Genomic DNA, 15,230 nt, shown 5'->3' on the forward strand with positions numbered 1-15,230 from the left:
CTTATGTCCTATGTAGGCCTCTAGCGTCACGTGAAGACTTACCTCGGGTTCAATACACATGTTTCCTCGGAGCTCAGTGGGAACAATTAAGCACAGGGAAATGTGTTTGTAAACGGCTTTATTTAATAGCAAGGATCAATATATCCAAGCCACCACACCTGGAAAGCCATAGGCCTATAAAGAGTATTGGTTGACAGAGAAAGATGTATAAAGTCATATCTGATAGAAAATAAAGATCCACTTGCGTTTCCAGTCCGTGTTGATCATAAAACAGAAACAAAAATGTATAGATTGTGATGTTCAGACTCCATGGTTTTCATGTAACCTAGTGAATTGCAATTTGTTTCCACGTCGATGAGAATATAAAATGACCATGTCGCTTCCACCACAAACTTTCGACTAATATCATCCATAACTTGGCAGTTATTGGCAGTAGTGGCGCTACACGTCACTTTGGACACCACTTATCACTCCGCTAACTAGGAAATCGCGACGGGAGATGTCCAAACCTACTATTAGTGATGGGCATTCCGAGTCTTTTCAGTGAGGCGGCTCATTTGTCTCCGTTCAGCTAAAAGAGCCGTTCATTTGGCTCCAAACGGCTCTTCGTTCAGTTTCGCTTAGAAATGTAGGCTATATTTAAAACCATGGAACAATATCAAATATCTAATGTAATGCTTACAATATGCCTGCCATTATGTCAGATCGTGACATGTCAGTTGAAATACGTTTTTACCTGACAAAATTATTCGACGTCTGCAAAAAAAATTGATAAAAATGAACACATTGCAAAAATGTGTGTGGACAAGAAAAAAGCTCTTTCATCACTATCTATTCTTCCTGCAGTGAGGGATTACAATCTTCAGAGAACGTTTTTATAATTTATCTAGAGATAGACCTAATCGTTGTCTGGAGCTCAAAAGGCAGTACTAACAGTATGCAAATCAGGGACCCAAATGAACGTCTCTTTCACAGATGTGATTCGGTTCCTGACATTGCCCAAAAAGAGCCGTTCATTCACGAACGACTCATCACTACCACTTTAATACTTGTTTTTGGGGGGCATACAAATAATAATAATATGACTAATAATATGAATAACTATTATTATTATTATTAATACTAATATTAGGCCTACTACTATTACTACTAATCATCATCATAATAATAAGAATACTATTTTTTTGTATTGTTATTATTATTATGTTAACATACTAACAATAATGTTATTATAATTTTTTTAATCCAATAATACAAATATTTCCATCAAATATCTAATAAAAAAGGTTGGGAAAACATTTGCTCATGCAGTGCACCATACATTTACAGGGATCCAGCACACTCAAACTGAGAAAATGAAAAACAAAGGCCAACATTAATTATTAGCCTTGATTCTAGCCATGCAGATCGGTGGTTGCAATAACAAGTGGCCTACATCCCCAAGCATTTGTTTGCAGCGAAGCTGATGTTAAAAGTCCAGGGACTGACCATGTTACCACATTACAGCTGTGAGTTGATAAAGGATTACCTCATGACAAAACTGGAATAACTGTTGGATCTTTTGATGGAATGAGGTATACTTGAAAATGATTGGGTTCAATTTGGATTTTCTTCTTTATAGACCTAGGTTAGATGTGCATCAAGAAGTCTGCTCTTGTGGTTTGGGAGGGCTAATTTATAGGCCTATGCACTTGCAAAACTTGTTTTTTGATCAGATTGCTGTAGGCTAAGTAGCATACAATATAGCATTGGGAGTCCATTTCGAGGATAGGCTATCAATTGTAAAATGATAATCTGGCAATCAACTCTCTTGAGCTAATAGTCTTCACTGGAAATGTGCAGTCTGCATGAGTTGATCATACATAGCACATGCCACCATTCAGTTATGACATTTATCATAAAATATCAAGCAATTTACTTGAGGAAATACTGGTCAGGGAAAAATAACAATCTAAAGAAAGTAATTCATAGTTATTTTAAGGCCAATTGTAGGCAATTGGTGTATTTGTTCCTTTTCTCTGTTTCTCTTCTCTGTGAAATATTCTAATAAATGTAGTGTTTTGTTGTTCTGCGCGTCGTCCAGCCTTGACTGAAACATTAGCTGCATTCCCTCGGGCCTCGGGGTGATTGGACTCAATTTGGTCAAAGTCGACAGGCACGTCCTGTAGGTTAGAAATTGTTTTGTCTCGACGTGACAGTTCGATCTACAATGTAGCCTGTTTGAAAACGCATCCGGCAGAAAGACCCTCCGTCATTAAACTTTCCCTCTTCTCTCACAGGACAACACGATTCTTTATTCGCTCAAAAACATTCTCAGAACGTGCAGTTGTTGGTATTCCTACAACACCCTTAATAACATTCATAGACATGTCTTTCTTGTTCACCCCGCCACCGTCCATGTTTGCTGCTTTCTAAACTAGAGAACATGATAACAGAAGGATTTGGTCTTACTCCATGACCCTTGTAATAGACGTGGGTGAAGCGAAATACTGAGATTGACACCTGCCAACTACTCTTCACTCACATTGATTTTGATGCAATAAGCTAGCTACAATATTGAACCAACTTCCATGGAAAACAAGTTACATATTTGTCATTTCCACGACACGAAAGTGGGGAGTTAGTGAAGGCATAGGCTATAGGACCAACACAATCTCTCACTCAATTCGTGCAAATATGTACAAAATGTATTTCAGCTGATTTCGTGCGTTTTTGTGTGGCTTAATTCGTGTGAAAATACACACATTTTTGTGCGACCTAATTTGTAGGAAAAGACACATTTTCGTGTGACTCATTCATAGGAAAATATATTTTTGTGGGCAAACTTCGGGAACAATCTTTTGAAAGTTATTGGAGCAATGCATTTTGGACAATGGTGTTCTACACCGTCTTTTTTGTATCCCACATTTATTTATATATATATATTTAAAAAAACGTGTTAACAACCCAATATTGCTAATCAACCAGGTTATCACCAAAATACATATAATATAATAGTAGCCTTATGTTTTTTTTAATTTTTTTTATTAATGCCAATGCTGTTTTCTATGCTTGTTTTCACTTAATACATTGGGATACTGGTGCTATGTCCGATTATATGAGGGTTGCCAGATTGGAGTAAAAAACTTTATTTGTCTACTTTTTGTGGACTTGATGAAGGTCTTTGATTGGAGAATAGGGATACATTTTCATCATTTGTCAATAAATGTGGGTAAAACAGCCATTAGATCTCACTTTGCCACGTATGAGCCCTGATTAGAGACCCTGTTGCAGCCAACACTTTCTTCCGCTACATTGGTGGCAGCATTGGGATCACGTCCAGTTCACGTCTAATTATGTGATCTCCCAAGTGGCACAGCGGTCTAAGGCACTGCATCTCAGTACTTGAAGCGTCACTACTGACCCTGGTTTGATTCCAAGCTGTATTACAACTGGCTGTGATTGGGAGTCCCATAGGGCGGCGCACAATTGGCCCAGTGTCGTCCGGGTTAGGGTTGGGCTAGGGTAGGCTGTCATTGGGAATAAGAATTTGTTCTTAACTGACTGGCCTAGTTAAATAAAACAATTTATAAAAAATTATAAAAATCTAGCGGAGGGAAGCGTTCTGTTTTTCTACATTGTGGTGGGTGTAATTATATTGATATTATCTACTGAACTATGGATAAGCAACAATCAAAGTTACCTGAAGCTGATTGGAAAGTGCCATGCCCTGACCAGTTATTCAGAAGAAAATCCTCTGTGACAGTCTAATTTACATAAGTTAACTTACCAGTGTGGACCCAAAACAAACACATTCTACACATTTACAAACTACCTATTTAACCTTTCACATGTGAGTTCCAAATATCTCTAACGGTCGCCCCCAGCGTGAGTTGTTAGTTTCACGTGATGTCAGAATGCACTCACTGTTCCGCAATGTGATTATTACGCAACAGGACAGTTCATTTGCCCTGCCTGCTAATTATCTATAGGCTGTTTCAACTTGTCAGTTTCAAATTATTTTCTAACAAGTTTTATTTTCTAACAACAGTTTCAATTGAGGTGTGTTCCTTCTCCTCATTAATTCACATAGAAGTTGCCCATTTCAGTATTGCGGACAATTTATGTTTGAGCGTTTACTGAACCGGACAAACTTCTCTCTTCAAGGAGAGCCCAAGCACTTCTCCATTGTTTCCGCAGATCAAGTTTGCTGACATGTGCGCAGTCTTGCACGAACTGGCACATTTCTGGCTGGCGCTCGCATTGCCTTCATTGTTGTTTTCCTTACGAATAATAGCTTTGGACATGTGTGCATTCCTATCAAAGTAAGTGCCTTATTTTCTGTATATCGTGTTGACGTCTGTGCATACGGGTGTATGTATGTATGTATATATGTACATATGTACAGTACCAGTCAAAAGTTTGGACACACCAAATCATTCAAGGGTTTTACTTTATTTGTAGAATAATAGTGAAGACATCAAAATTATGAAAGAACACATATAGGATCATGTAGTAACCAAAAAACATTAAATCAAAATATATTTTATATATGAGATTCTTCAAAATACCCACCCTTTGCCTTGATGACAGGTTTGCACGCTCTTGGCATTCTCTCAACCAGCGTCACCTGGAATGCTTTTCCAACAGTCTTGAATGAGTTCCCACATGTGCTGAGCACTTGTTGGCTGCTTTTCCTTCACTCTGCGGTTCGACTCATCCCAAGCCATCTCAATTGGGTTGAGGTCGGGTGATTGTGGATGCCAGGTCATCTGATGCAGGACTCCATCACACTCCTTCTTTCAAATATCCCTTACACAGCCTGGAGGTGTGTTGTGTTATTGTCCTGTTGAAAAACAAATGATAGTCCCACTAAGCTCAAACCATATGGGATGGCGTTTCGCTGCCGAATGCTGTGCTGGCCATGCTGGTTAAGTGTGCCTTGAATTCTAAATAAATCACTGCCAGTGTCACCAGCAAAGCACCCCCACACCATCACACCACCTCCATGCTTCACGGTGAGAACCACACATGGGGAGATCATCAGTTCACCTACTCTGCGTTTCACAAAGACACAGCGGTTGGAACCACAAATCTCAAATTTGGACTCATCTTAACAAAGGACAGATTTCTACCAGTCTAATGTCCATTGCTCGTGCTTCTTGGCCCAAGCAAGTCTCTTCTTCTTATTGGTGTCCTTTAGTAGTCAAATCAAATCAAAATCAAATCAAATCAAATGTTATTAGTTTATTGGGCTGCAATCTGAGGTGCAGATATTCTAATGAAAGTATCCTCTGCAGCAGAGGTAACTCTGGGTCTTCCTTTCCTGTGGCGGTCCTCATGATAGCCAGTTTCATCATAGTGCTTGATGGTTCTTGAAATGTTCCATATTGACAACAAATCTGGCAACCCTCATAAAATTCGACATAGCCTTGTATAAAATGCATTATGAAAGAAATGGTGTAATGTACACGAAAAAAAGTGGAGCCTTGTATATTAAATGCATTATGAAGAAAATTGTGTGATGTAGGCTCCACGAAATATGAAATGTGTTATGAAGAAAATCATGTAGGCCAACTGTTGCCTACACAAAAAAGTGTGCCTTTCTGAATACCAGTGCACCAGTATGCCGAAGTATTAAGCAAAAACAAGCATAGAAAACAGTGTTGGCGTTAACAAGAAAACAACAACATAATGCTACTATTATATTTTGAATTTCTTCGGTGACAACCTGGTTGATTAACAATATTGGGTTGTTAACACATTAGTTTTATATACAAATAAATTTGGGACACAAAAAAAGGCAGTGTAGAACATCATTGCCCATCATGCATTGCTCTAGTGACTTTCTACACAATTGTTCTGAAGTTCCGAAGAAAAAAGTATTTTCCTATAAGTGAAGTCGCACAAATATGTGTCTTTTCCTACGAATGAAGTCGTACAAAAATGTGTATTTCCACACGAATTAAGCCAAACAAAAACACACACAAAATCTGCTGAAATACTTTTTGTATATATTGCCACAAATTGCGTGTGAGATTGTTGCCAACGACACATGAGCTGACAAGGGGAAAATGTAGGCTAACGAGGATATCAGACATGTTGACAATACAAATGAGTAGGCAACATCTCCTTTAATAAATGAATCACTTTACCGGGATGTCTTACAATGTTCTATGTGCCCATATGTTTAAATATACACTGAGTGTACAAAACATTAGGATCACCTGCTATTTCCATAACAGAGACTGACCAGGTGAATCCAGGTGAAAGCTATGATCCCTTATTGATGTCACCTGTTAAATCCACATCAATCAGTGTAGATGAAGGGGAGGGGACAGGCTAAAGAAGGATTTTTAAGCCTTGAGACAAATGAGACATGGATTGTGTATGTGGACCATTCAGAGCATGAATGGGCAAGACAAAATATTTAAGTGCCTTTGAACGGGGTATGGTAGTAGGTGCCAGGCGATACAGGTTTAAAAGTGTGTCAAGAACTGCAACGCTGCTGTGTTTTTCACACTCAACAGTTTCCAGAGTGTATCAAGAATGGTCTGCCACCCAAAGCACATCCAGCCAACTTGACACAACTGTGGGAAGCATTGGAGTCCACATGGGTCAACATCCCTGTGGAACGCTTTCAACACCTTGTAGAGTCCATGCCCCAACGAATTGAGGCTGTTCTGAGGGCAAAGGGGGGGTGCAACTCAATATTAGAAAGTGTTCCTAATGTTTTGTATACTCAGTGTACATGATAGGCCTACACCTCTCCACCGTCCAACATTAATAGCCACAACGCGCGTAATTAATCAAGTAGACTTGTAAACGCGTTGTAGGCCTGCTGATGATGATATGTATTGTTTGATCAGATTTTACAAATGACATCCCATAGGCTACTTGTCACATAACATTTTCACTTGCTTCAATCACCTATGGTGTATGATGAGGGCTATGCCCATGTAGAGGCAAGAACAGTGTCGGTAGAATGTTCTCTTCCAGCATGCTGAATTAGCGAGATGGAATTATTTGCTTCCTTAAGGCGAAAATTTGATTGACATAATGCGATTTTAAATAGGGTACTGTAACAGTAGCCTATGTTATAAGAGGCTACTGTATACGATAAAAACATGGGACCAAAATAGTGAGGGAAACGATTGATTTGATCATCATAATGCTTAATCCAAAACGTGTTTGCACTCCACACCTTAGTTCGAGCTATTCAGACCAAATTCCACTCCATAAATGGTTATTTCCTTTCTCCTTTCTCTACCATGATCAGTAACATCAGGCAGGAAGACCTTCATCTCATGGTTCTGATCATACATCCATAAATGGTGCTGCATTCCACGATGCCACCACCTATGAAACAGTCCAAGCTGGAGACCAAGGCTATTCTCTCTCTCTCTCTCTCTCTCTCTCTCCTCTCTCTCTCTCTACTTTCACTTTCCACATAGTCCACCATAGGCCTACATTATCTATATGGTATGTTCTGTATTTGCCTTAACTTGACTTGACTTACCACCTGTGGCATTATGCTAATAATGTGAGCTGCATAGCTGTGGAATTGAGTTTACTCAGGAAAAAGGGGGTTTGGGACCTGGTCAGAACAGGACATAAGGATCACCTAGCATATGAGCATGTATACGTTCCAAGCTGATCATTTATATATGCACACTACAATGTCGCTCAGACAAACTGCTTGCCAGCCTTGTATATACAGTTCACATTGTATGTTATCTGACTAGGAACAAATCATTTACTCTCATGTATAACATGCACAAAGCAAAAGCCTTAAGCAGAGCATCTCATCCTCTCCTTTGCAGTGTTGCACGAGTCCAATCCCTAAATTAGACTCAGTGATAATATATAGCAGACCAAGTTCAGCCTAGATGCATTGAACATTGAATTTTTGTTGTTGTTGCCTGATATACCCCCAACACTCCCCATTCCCCAGCGACTCCTTCCATTAACACTGCAATCTCAGCCGGTGCTTTGCTCCATGTACACGGTATTGTTAGGGCATCAGCATGTTAGGTCCACCGAGACAGTGACCCCTGGCATTTTACTGAACGTGTAATTATTTGCCTGCCTCTTGCAAAGATTTAAAAGATTGCATTTGAACTAAATCCATATCAATGCTAATTTCTCCGTCCAGGCAGCTCCAGATGCTACAGCCCAGAAGAATGCAGTGAATGCACAGTGCGCGTGCTGTGTGCCACAGCAAGGGGGGAGAGCACGGCTCAAATTAAATTACGCCAACATCTCTCCCCAAGAAAAACTGTTTTACATCAACCACTGAACAAAGGAGTCATGCTACATTAGATTTAAACATTTCTTATTCTCCTTTCGTTATCCTTTTAGTTACCAAATATTACTACGTCGATGAGATAATCATCTAGGGAAAAATAATATATCAGAGTAATTAGAAATAACCAGAGATAAGCAAACAACCCACTGAATGAAACAATATGAACGACAAGCCGTCTGCAAAATAGACCCACAGGAGTGATAATGACTGTTTACGTAGAATACACATTTTGTCCCAAAGTAGATCTTTTGAAGATAATTGAAGAAGATATAGAGTATATCCTACTATAGAAATGCTAATTCATGGTAATGCATGGGAAAATCAGAATGATAAAGTTATCAGAATAACTTTAATTTGTTAACATCTAGCCCAAGGCAAAACTAAGAATAATGTTAACTTTGGTTAACAGGCAGGTCACACACACACACACACACACACACACACACACACACACACACACACACACACACACCTGTCCTTGGTTGTGGGACATTTTTTGCATTAAGTGTTATTAATGAAATGTTCTTGTTTAATTTTATTAAATTCATTTTTGAAAGTTTAAAGTATTTTTTTCTCTTTTTGAATGAACGTGAATAGCCGCCTAGTGACAAGTCAGCGTAAGGCCTCACATCGTCTATTGTCGACAGAAAACCATCTGGTTATGATCTTGTTTAAGATAGCCCCTTAATTAAGCTTTTAATTAAAGATGGTTCAAAGCTGTAGACCACATGAAGGGCAGTAATTACAAATTACACTACAAACCCAACAGATGTGACTGACTGCCATTATCTGCTTGAAGAAAAAGTTACCCGAAATACAATTCGACCAAAGTTTGAGTTGAATTAATCTGTTGTCTTGAGAATAGGGACACGTTTGTCATTACCCATACAGGCTCGGAGGCAGGATTTAAGTTCTTCGTCATGATTGTTTTCATATTTCTTTGACATCTATTGATTTCGAGGCAGCTGTAAGACTTTGTCACAAGAGAGAGGAGCAGTCACAACGCGTTAGTTTGATGGCATAACTCGAACGTTGGGAGATCGTGTGACCACGTGATGAGCAGTGGCATATTGTCTCCTTTACAATAAAGCTCAGTAAATATTGATTTATACAAATTTAACAAGGAAATACGACCAATATTTTTGTATTATCAGAAATGTCAATAGATTTAAACTAGATTTGTCATAAAACAATAGTCTTAATCACTTTGCCGTTTATTCTGCTGGTAAATGTGTGAGAGAAATACATAAAAGAGAACCCTTTAGGCCCTATATAGTAGGGTAAGTAAGCCTATTCTATTCACCCCTTAGCAGCCGAAACACTGCCAATACACATTCATGTTTTATGATACACACTTTTAATTTTACAGTATAGGCTTTATGTAGCTCCATATTCAACAAACTAAAAAAACGATCACATGCTTTGGGGTAAGGTGACTACATTCTCTATGTTGGACCAATTATAATCCCGCATCGGATCCTGGCATGGCATCACCTCTGGTTGCTGCACCTGATAACCTGGTCATTGACCCATGTTCATGTTATCATAACATCTCCTCAACTGCATGACCACCATACTCAATGCAAATAGTGACATTTATTGTCTGCTACAAATAGAATCCAAAATGGCGACTTCTGTGCCATGACTGTCAGCGTATATATACAGCTACTCTAAAGTACATCAGCTTGCTGCTCATGTATGGTAGAGGCCAAACGATTAAACATGAATAAACTGGAACTGGTTTGAATAAATGTTCACCATTTAATTCCACGACAGAGGTTGTCAATAGACAATACAACAAGTCAAACGCGCTTTCATAATTGCTCATAATTCATGCCGCAAAGAGATATTAGCTCGAAATGTGGGTTGGCCGTGTTTCTCAAACTAGGATCGTCCATTAGTTTGCAAAATGAATATTTCCGTGGTCTGTCATGAATTGTGGTTACTTACTGATGTTATTTGGGAAAACCATGTTATTGTCTGTGGGGGGAAAAACATGGTCTTTATTCATCTGTGTGTGCGACTTGGACCGAAAACACAAAATATCCCTGACTTCACACAACTCTAAAATAAGATTATTTTTTTGTTGTTGACTGGACCAAATACAGTGACGCCTCTGCCACACAGCATCAACACAGTGTTTCCGGGTGTTTGTAGTGTTCACTCTCTTTGCCAGAATGAATGCATATAGGCCTAGTCAGGGAGATGAGTGACGCATCGAAAAGACAGGAGAACCACGCCACTGCTAATCACGTAAAATACCTGCTTATCAATGTTATTGTTGTTTTTGTATTGCCTGCAGGCATGGTGGACTTTGTGACTGGACTAAGGACTTTGATTAGCTCTAATACAGACAACAGCTTGAAACGTTTGGATACCCGACAGGCCTTAACGCTCACTCCTCTCCACAAATCAACTGCTAAAATCACACTATGGAGCAGTTCTGCATGGAACAAAATCTGCATGTTTAAAAAAAAAAAAAAAAAAATACACTCAATCGATTGTCCTATAGGCTCACCAAAGCACTTTACCAAAGAGGGATAAATAAGCCTAACTCTTTATGAAAATAAACCTCAGTGGTCCAGTGTTGACATAGTACAATTGCTTTGCTTATTGCTTCACTAAAGCTACCTGCTAAGCCTACATGGCATAGCCCAGGAGCCCCAGTTTCAATGCATTTTTCTGAGCTTGTTTTGCAGCCAAGGTGGTGATCGTGTAGCGCGGCTTACAACTGTCTATGCCTGACCAAAGTACTCGTATACAGGTAACTAGTAAGGTCCACGTTTGTGATTGAAGGATTGTTTTAATTTATTTGAGAGTCCGTGGCAGTACGGTAAACTGTTCCGTTGACTCCATCCTAGCCAGGGTTCCTCCACCACGGATCATTTATCACGCTCATGCTGCAGCGGTTGCCTGGCTGGTTCATAATGTTTGAATGCCCTCTAGCGGTAGAAATATAACAGAAATCCATGGCTTGGCTTCAAATACCTATCCAGCGTTTGGGGTAGTCTATACGAATAAAATAATAATATGATTTGACATCACTTTTTTTTGTCGTTTCAATTTTTTTGTATGGTTACATTTGGATTGGCCTATTTAATGCAACGGAGACACGATACAATGAAACAAAGTTTCACGTTTTTGGCCCATGTTCAAAATTGTGATTATTTCCACGATGTTATATTTAAATAACTACCGCTTTGCAGTTAACAAAACCGAAAACGGAAGAGCTGTGTGTATATGCACACATTGTCTGTGAGGTCCCAGAGTATGTCAAGGGATGTTATATTTTAATGAGAACCGTGGCGTGAACCGCTCTGTCCTCCTCCCACTGTCACGCAAGCACTGGGCTGAAAGATGTCAACCCCTTCAGGAAGTGTTAGCCTACTATTGAGGGAATGCATTTGTGTTCGCTATTGAGCAGATGCATTTGTGTCAACAATATGATCTGTCGATTCCATTGAATACTTGAGTTGTGGACCGGAGGACACGTTATGGTGCTGAAATGACAGCTCCCACCAGGTCGCAACAGTGGCGTGCCTTTTTAGTAGCCTAGTCTACTGCAATGCGCTGTAGGTTATTCTTTGTCCATTTACACCGACACAATCATGTTGGAAACTGTTAGGCTATATAGTGAGTAATGGACCGAAGGGTTAAATCCTTGGTTCTATCTTTGGTCAGACACTTTCTTCATCAACAACGATCGGATGCTGAGTTGGTCAGCAATCCCGTCAGAAATATGTAAACATCGTGTGTTGGGAAGCCATTTGGATGGTAATGCACAGTCAATTACATTTCTTTCTAGATCATTAAGCGCAAATCTGGCTTGTATTTTAACAAGACTGTCGGTGTATTTAATGAGGGTCAGAGAAGGGTGGGGAGATGTTTTAATGGACCCGTGTTTTTCCTCACCACATTACTGTCCAGCGTAAGCACCAGGGTGTGCGGCTCGCTCCGTGTGGCGCGCGCGCGCATGTGTGATACAAACACTAAAAACATGTCACATACTTTTGACTACACCGTTTATAGGGTTATGAATATGGCTATAAACAAGTAAAGGCCTACCTGAAAAGCCCATGGTGGACAGACCCCATGGGACCACAGCTATATTTAGATCAGTTACACATGGTAGGGATATGGTTCTGGACTGACCTTTCATTCTGAGCATTGTAGTTGTGCCTGAGAGAGATGGCACAAAAACACCTCCTCCGAGGACACAGGAAGATACACAGACAGCCTGAAGTGACTTACTCTATAGTCGTTCTTCACTGTAACTTGTCGATGAAATGAGGCTGCTTTCACGCAGAGAGATTGTTAGGTTGTTGGTTGATAACAAAGGAACATAACCTGTTATCACCCTATCACTTTGGAGAAGTTAAAGGCTGACTCTTTGTTTTGCTCTGTCTGAACCATGCCTAGCTCTTATCCACTCCATTTAATCCTGTCAACTCTCACACCAACCTGCCAATTCTTGGTTATCAGATAGCTACTAATTGCAGCAAGTATATCTGTAAATTGCAGATTTTCTGCACTGATAAAAACTTTGATTGCCTGTCAGGGCACACACAAGGAAAGGATGCTCTGCTAAATGAGGTGCTCCACGCTTGACTAAGAATGCTTCATTCATTATTTAAAAAAAGACTGCTTGAATAAGGCAAACAATCTGAGAGGATAAAACATATCCATAGCAGTTCAAAAGCCAAAATAACCAAACTATCATGCTGGAAATTAAACTAATGATTTTAAAATGTACATTAATTCTGCATTTGGAGGAAAGAGGGAAATGTTAGTTCCGTTTGAAAGATGACTCTTTATTTCACCCACTAATAAACACATTTGGTTAAAAGAAAATGCAATTAAAACATACATTTTTCACCGGACACATATACACAATATTTGTACAATTAAGTTTTTCATATTCCTACCGATGGACATCGTTAATGAAATGTGTGAAATCATTGCAGAAGAAAGATTGCATTTAGACTATAGAAGTCAGTAGTCAACAATAAAAAAGCCGATAATAAAGTACATCTATTTGTGTCAAATGAAAGTCAAATATGAATCGGAAGATGTTGTTTTTCTCAGCAGTAAAATGCTACCTACGTCTGCTGTCTGAGAGTGGACTGGCAGGGGCAGCATTTGGCATTCGTTCCCTCCTTCCTTCCATCCCGTCTGTTTTTATAGCAACAAGAACAAGCTGACATATGGGACACTTTAACAGGCAATTTCAATCTCATAATGTCACCCATCCAAGTTGCTCTTAAAGTCCTTTCCCAAAACTCTGGCGAAACGTCATACCATGATTGATGCCGATCTCGATAGTGAGCGTCATTTTGCTCCACTTCTCTAGGATGCCATAAGGAAATGGGAAACGAAGGAGCTTTGGTCTGGGCTTTGATACAGATAGGGATTTTGAATGGTTGAATCAATGTGTAAGGTCAATATTTACTCTCACCTGTTATCTTGACATTATGAATATTAACATTGTAGATGTTATTTCTGCCATATACTGAATTGCTCAATGTAAAATAATGTGTTATTTGAAGGCTACGGCTTTGTTGGAGCTCTATCACATGGAGATTGGTGTACTTGTTTTAGTATTTACATAAAAGTAGAACGTCAGCCGCACTGGCCGTGGCACAGGGTGGTGCTAGACTGGACTGACATCTCACAGCAGCCAGCGCTGACTAGATGACTTATTCAACCTCCTAAACTACCCGCCCACCCCCCAGTGCCCCGGGAGACTACAACTTCCTCCCCCCTCTCTGTCTCCTACACTGTCTCTCTGATATCACCACGAGGTTGATGAACACATGCTAATTTTCACAACCAAAAATGGCCAGCGGCGAGACGTTTTGCAGCAGATTTGACCATAACAGCCCAGCCCAAACCGTCCCCCCAGCCCCACACACATGGTTTTGACCTGCAAGCCAGTATCTATCTCCTTCTCTGATTGTACTGTCACTACCTCCCTTGATGAGCTTGCTCTACTAAAGTGGCTATCCGTACTCTTAAATTGGAACTGACAGCGTTTTAACTACTTTGCCGATATAAAACAAAGACAATCAAACTATCAGTACAAAAAGATCAAATTCCCAGTTTATGCTTCAAAACCAACTTCATAAGATGTTTAAAAAATAGGTTATATCTGACAAACAATTCCACGAGGTACAGCAAGACATTGTTGGCAGAATAGATGGATGCCGTTACATGATTCATATGCATGAATCATATAATTTGCCAATACATGTATTTGTAGTCCAAAAAACATTACGATCAGGCTGTAAATCACAGCTGGTCTGGTACATTGTTCGCTGCCGCCAAGCATTCGGGATGCACCATTTCAGTTTCAATGACTCAATATTTTGAACAAAAACGGACGACTGTAACTAAGTATGGGAATATCAATAGAATCAAACCAGCAAGGGATCACAAGTCAGTCATAACGTGGCTAATAGGCTAGCGCACATGTGTCAAACACAAGGCCCGCGGGCCGAATAGGACACACAAGCGAGTATAAACAGTTGAGTCATCAACTTTATGAAATGACAGGCTGATGCGCTCGCATTGGTGAATCTAACGTCAATTGCGCTGCTTTCGTGTGTCCCATTTATAGCGCGCAGCAGAGGGAAAGTGTCCTAGCTAGGCCACTAACATGTTGCAGTCTGGCTTTGGCTTGACAATTAATAACCAAAAAACTAAACCTGCAACAAAACAATGCAAAGGAGAAACATGTAGGCCTATTACAGCAACATTTGACCAGTAGCCTGGCTACTAAGTGGACATTATAAAGGACCATCTTATTTCTGAATAAAACAATGGCCAGAATGGTTCGCAGTTGGACGTTTTAATATGGCTTGTGCATTGATTGAGTTTGACACCCCTGGGCTAGAATATCTATTTACAGTGGATTCGGAAAGTATTCAGACCCCTTCCCTTTTTC

This window comes from Salmo salar, chromosome 16 (assembly GCF_965601325.2).
Source record: "Salmo salar chromosome 16, fSalSal1, whole genome shotgun sequence".
Lineage (NCBI taxonomy): Eukaryota > Metazoa > Chordata > Actinopteri > Salmoniformes > Salmonidae > Salmo > Salmo salar.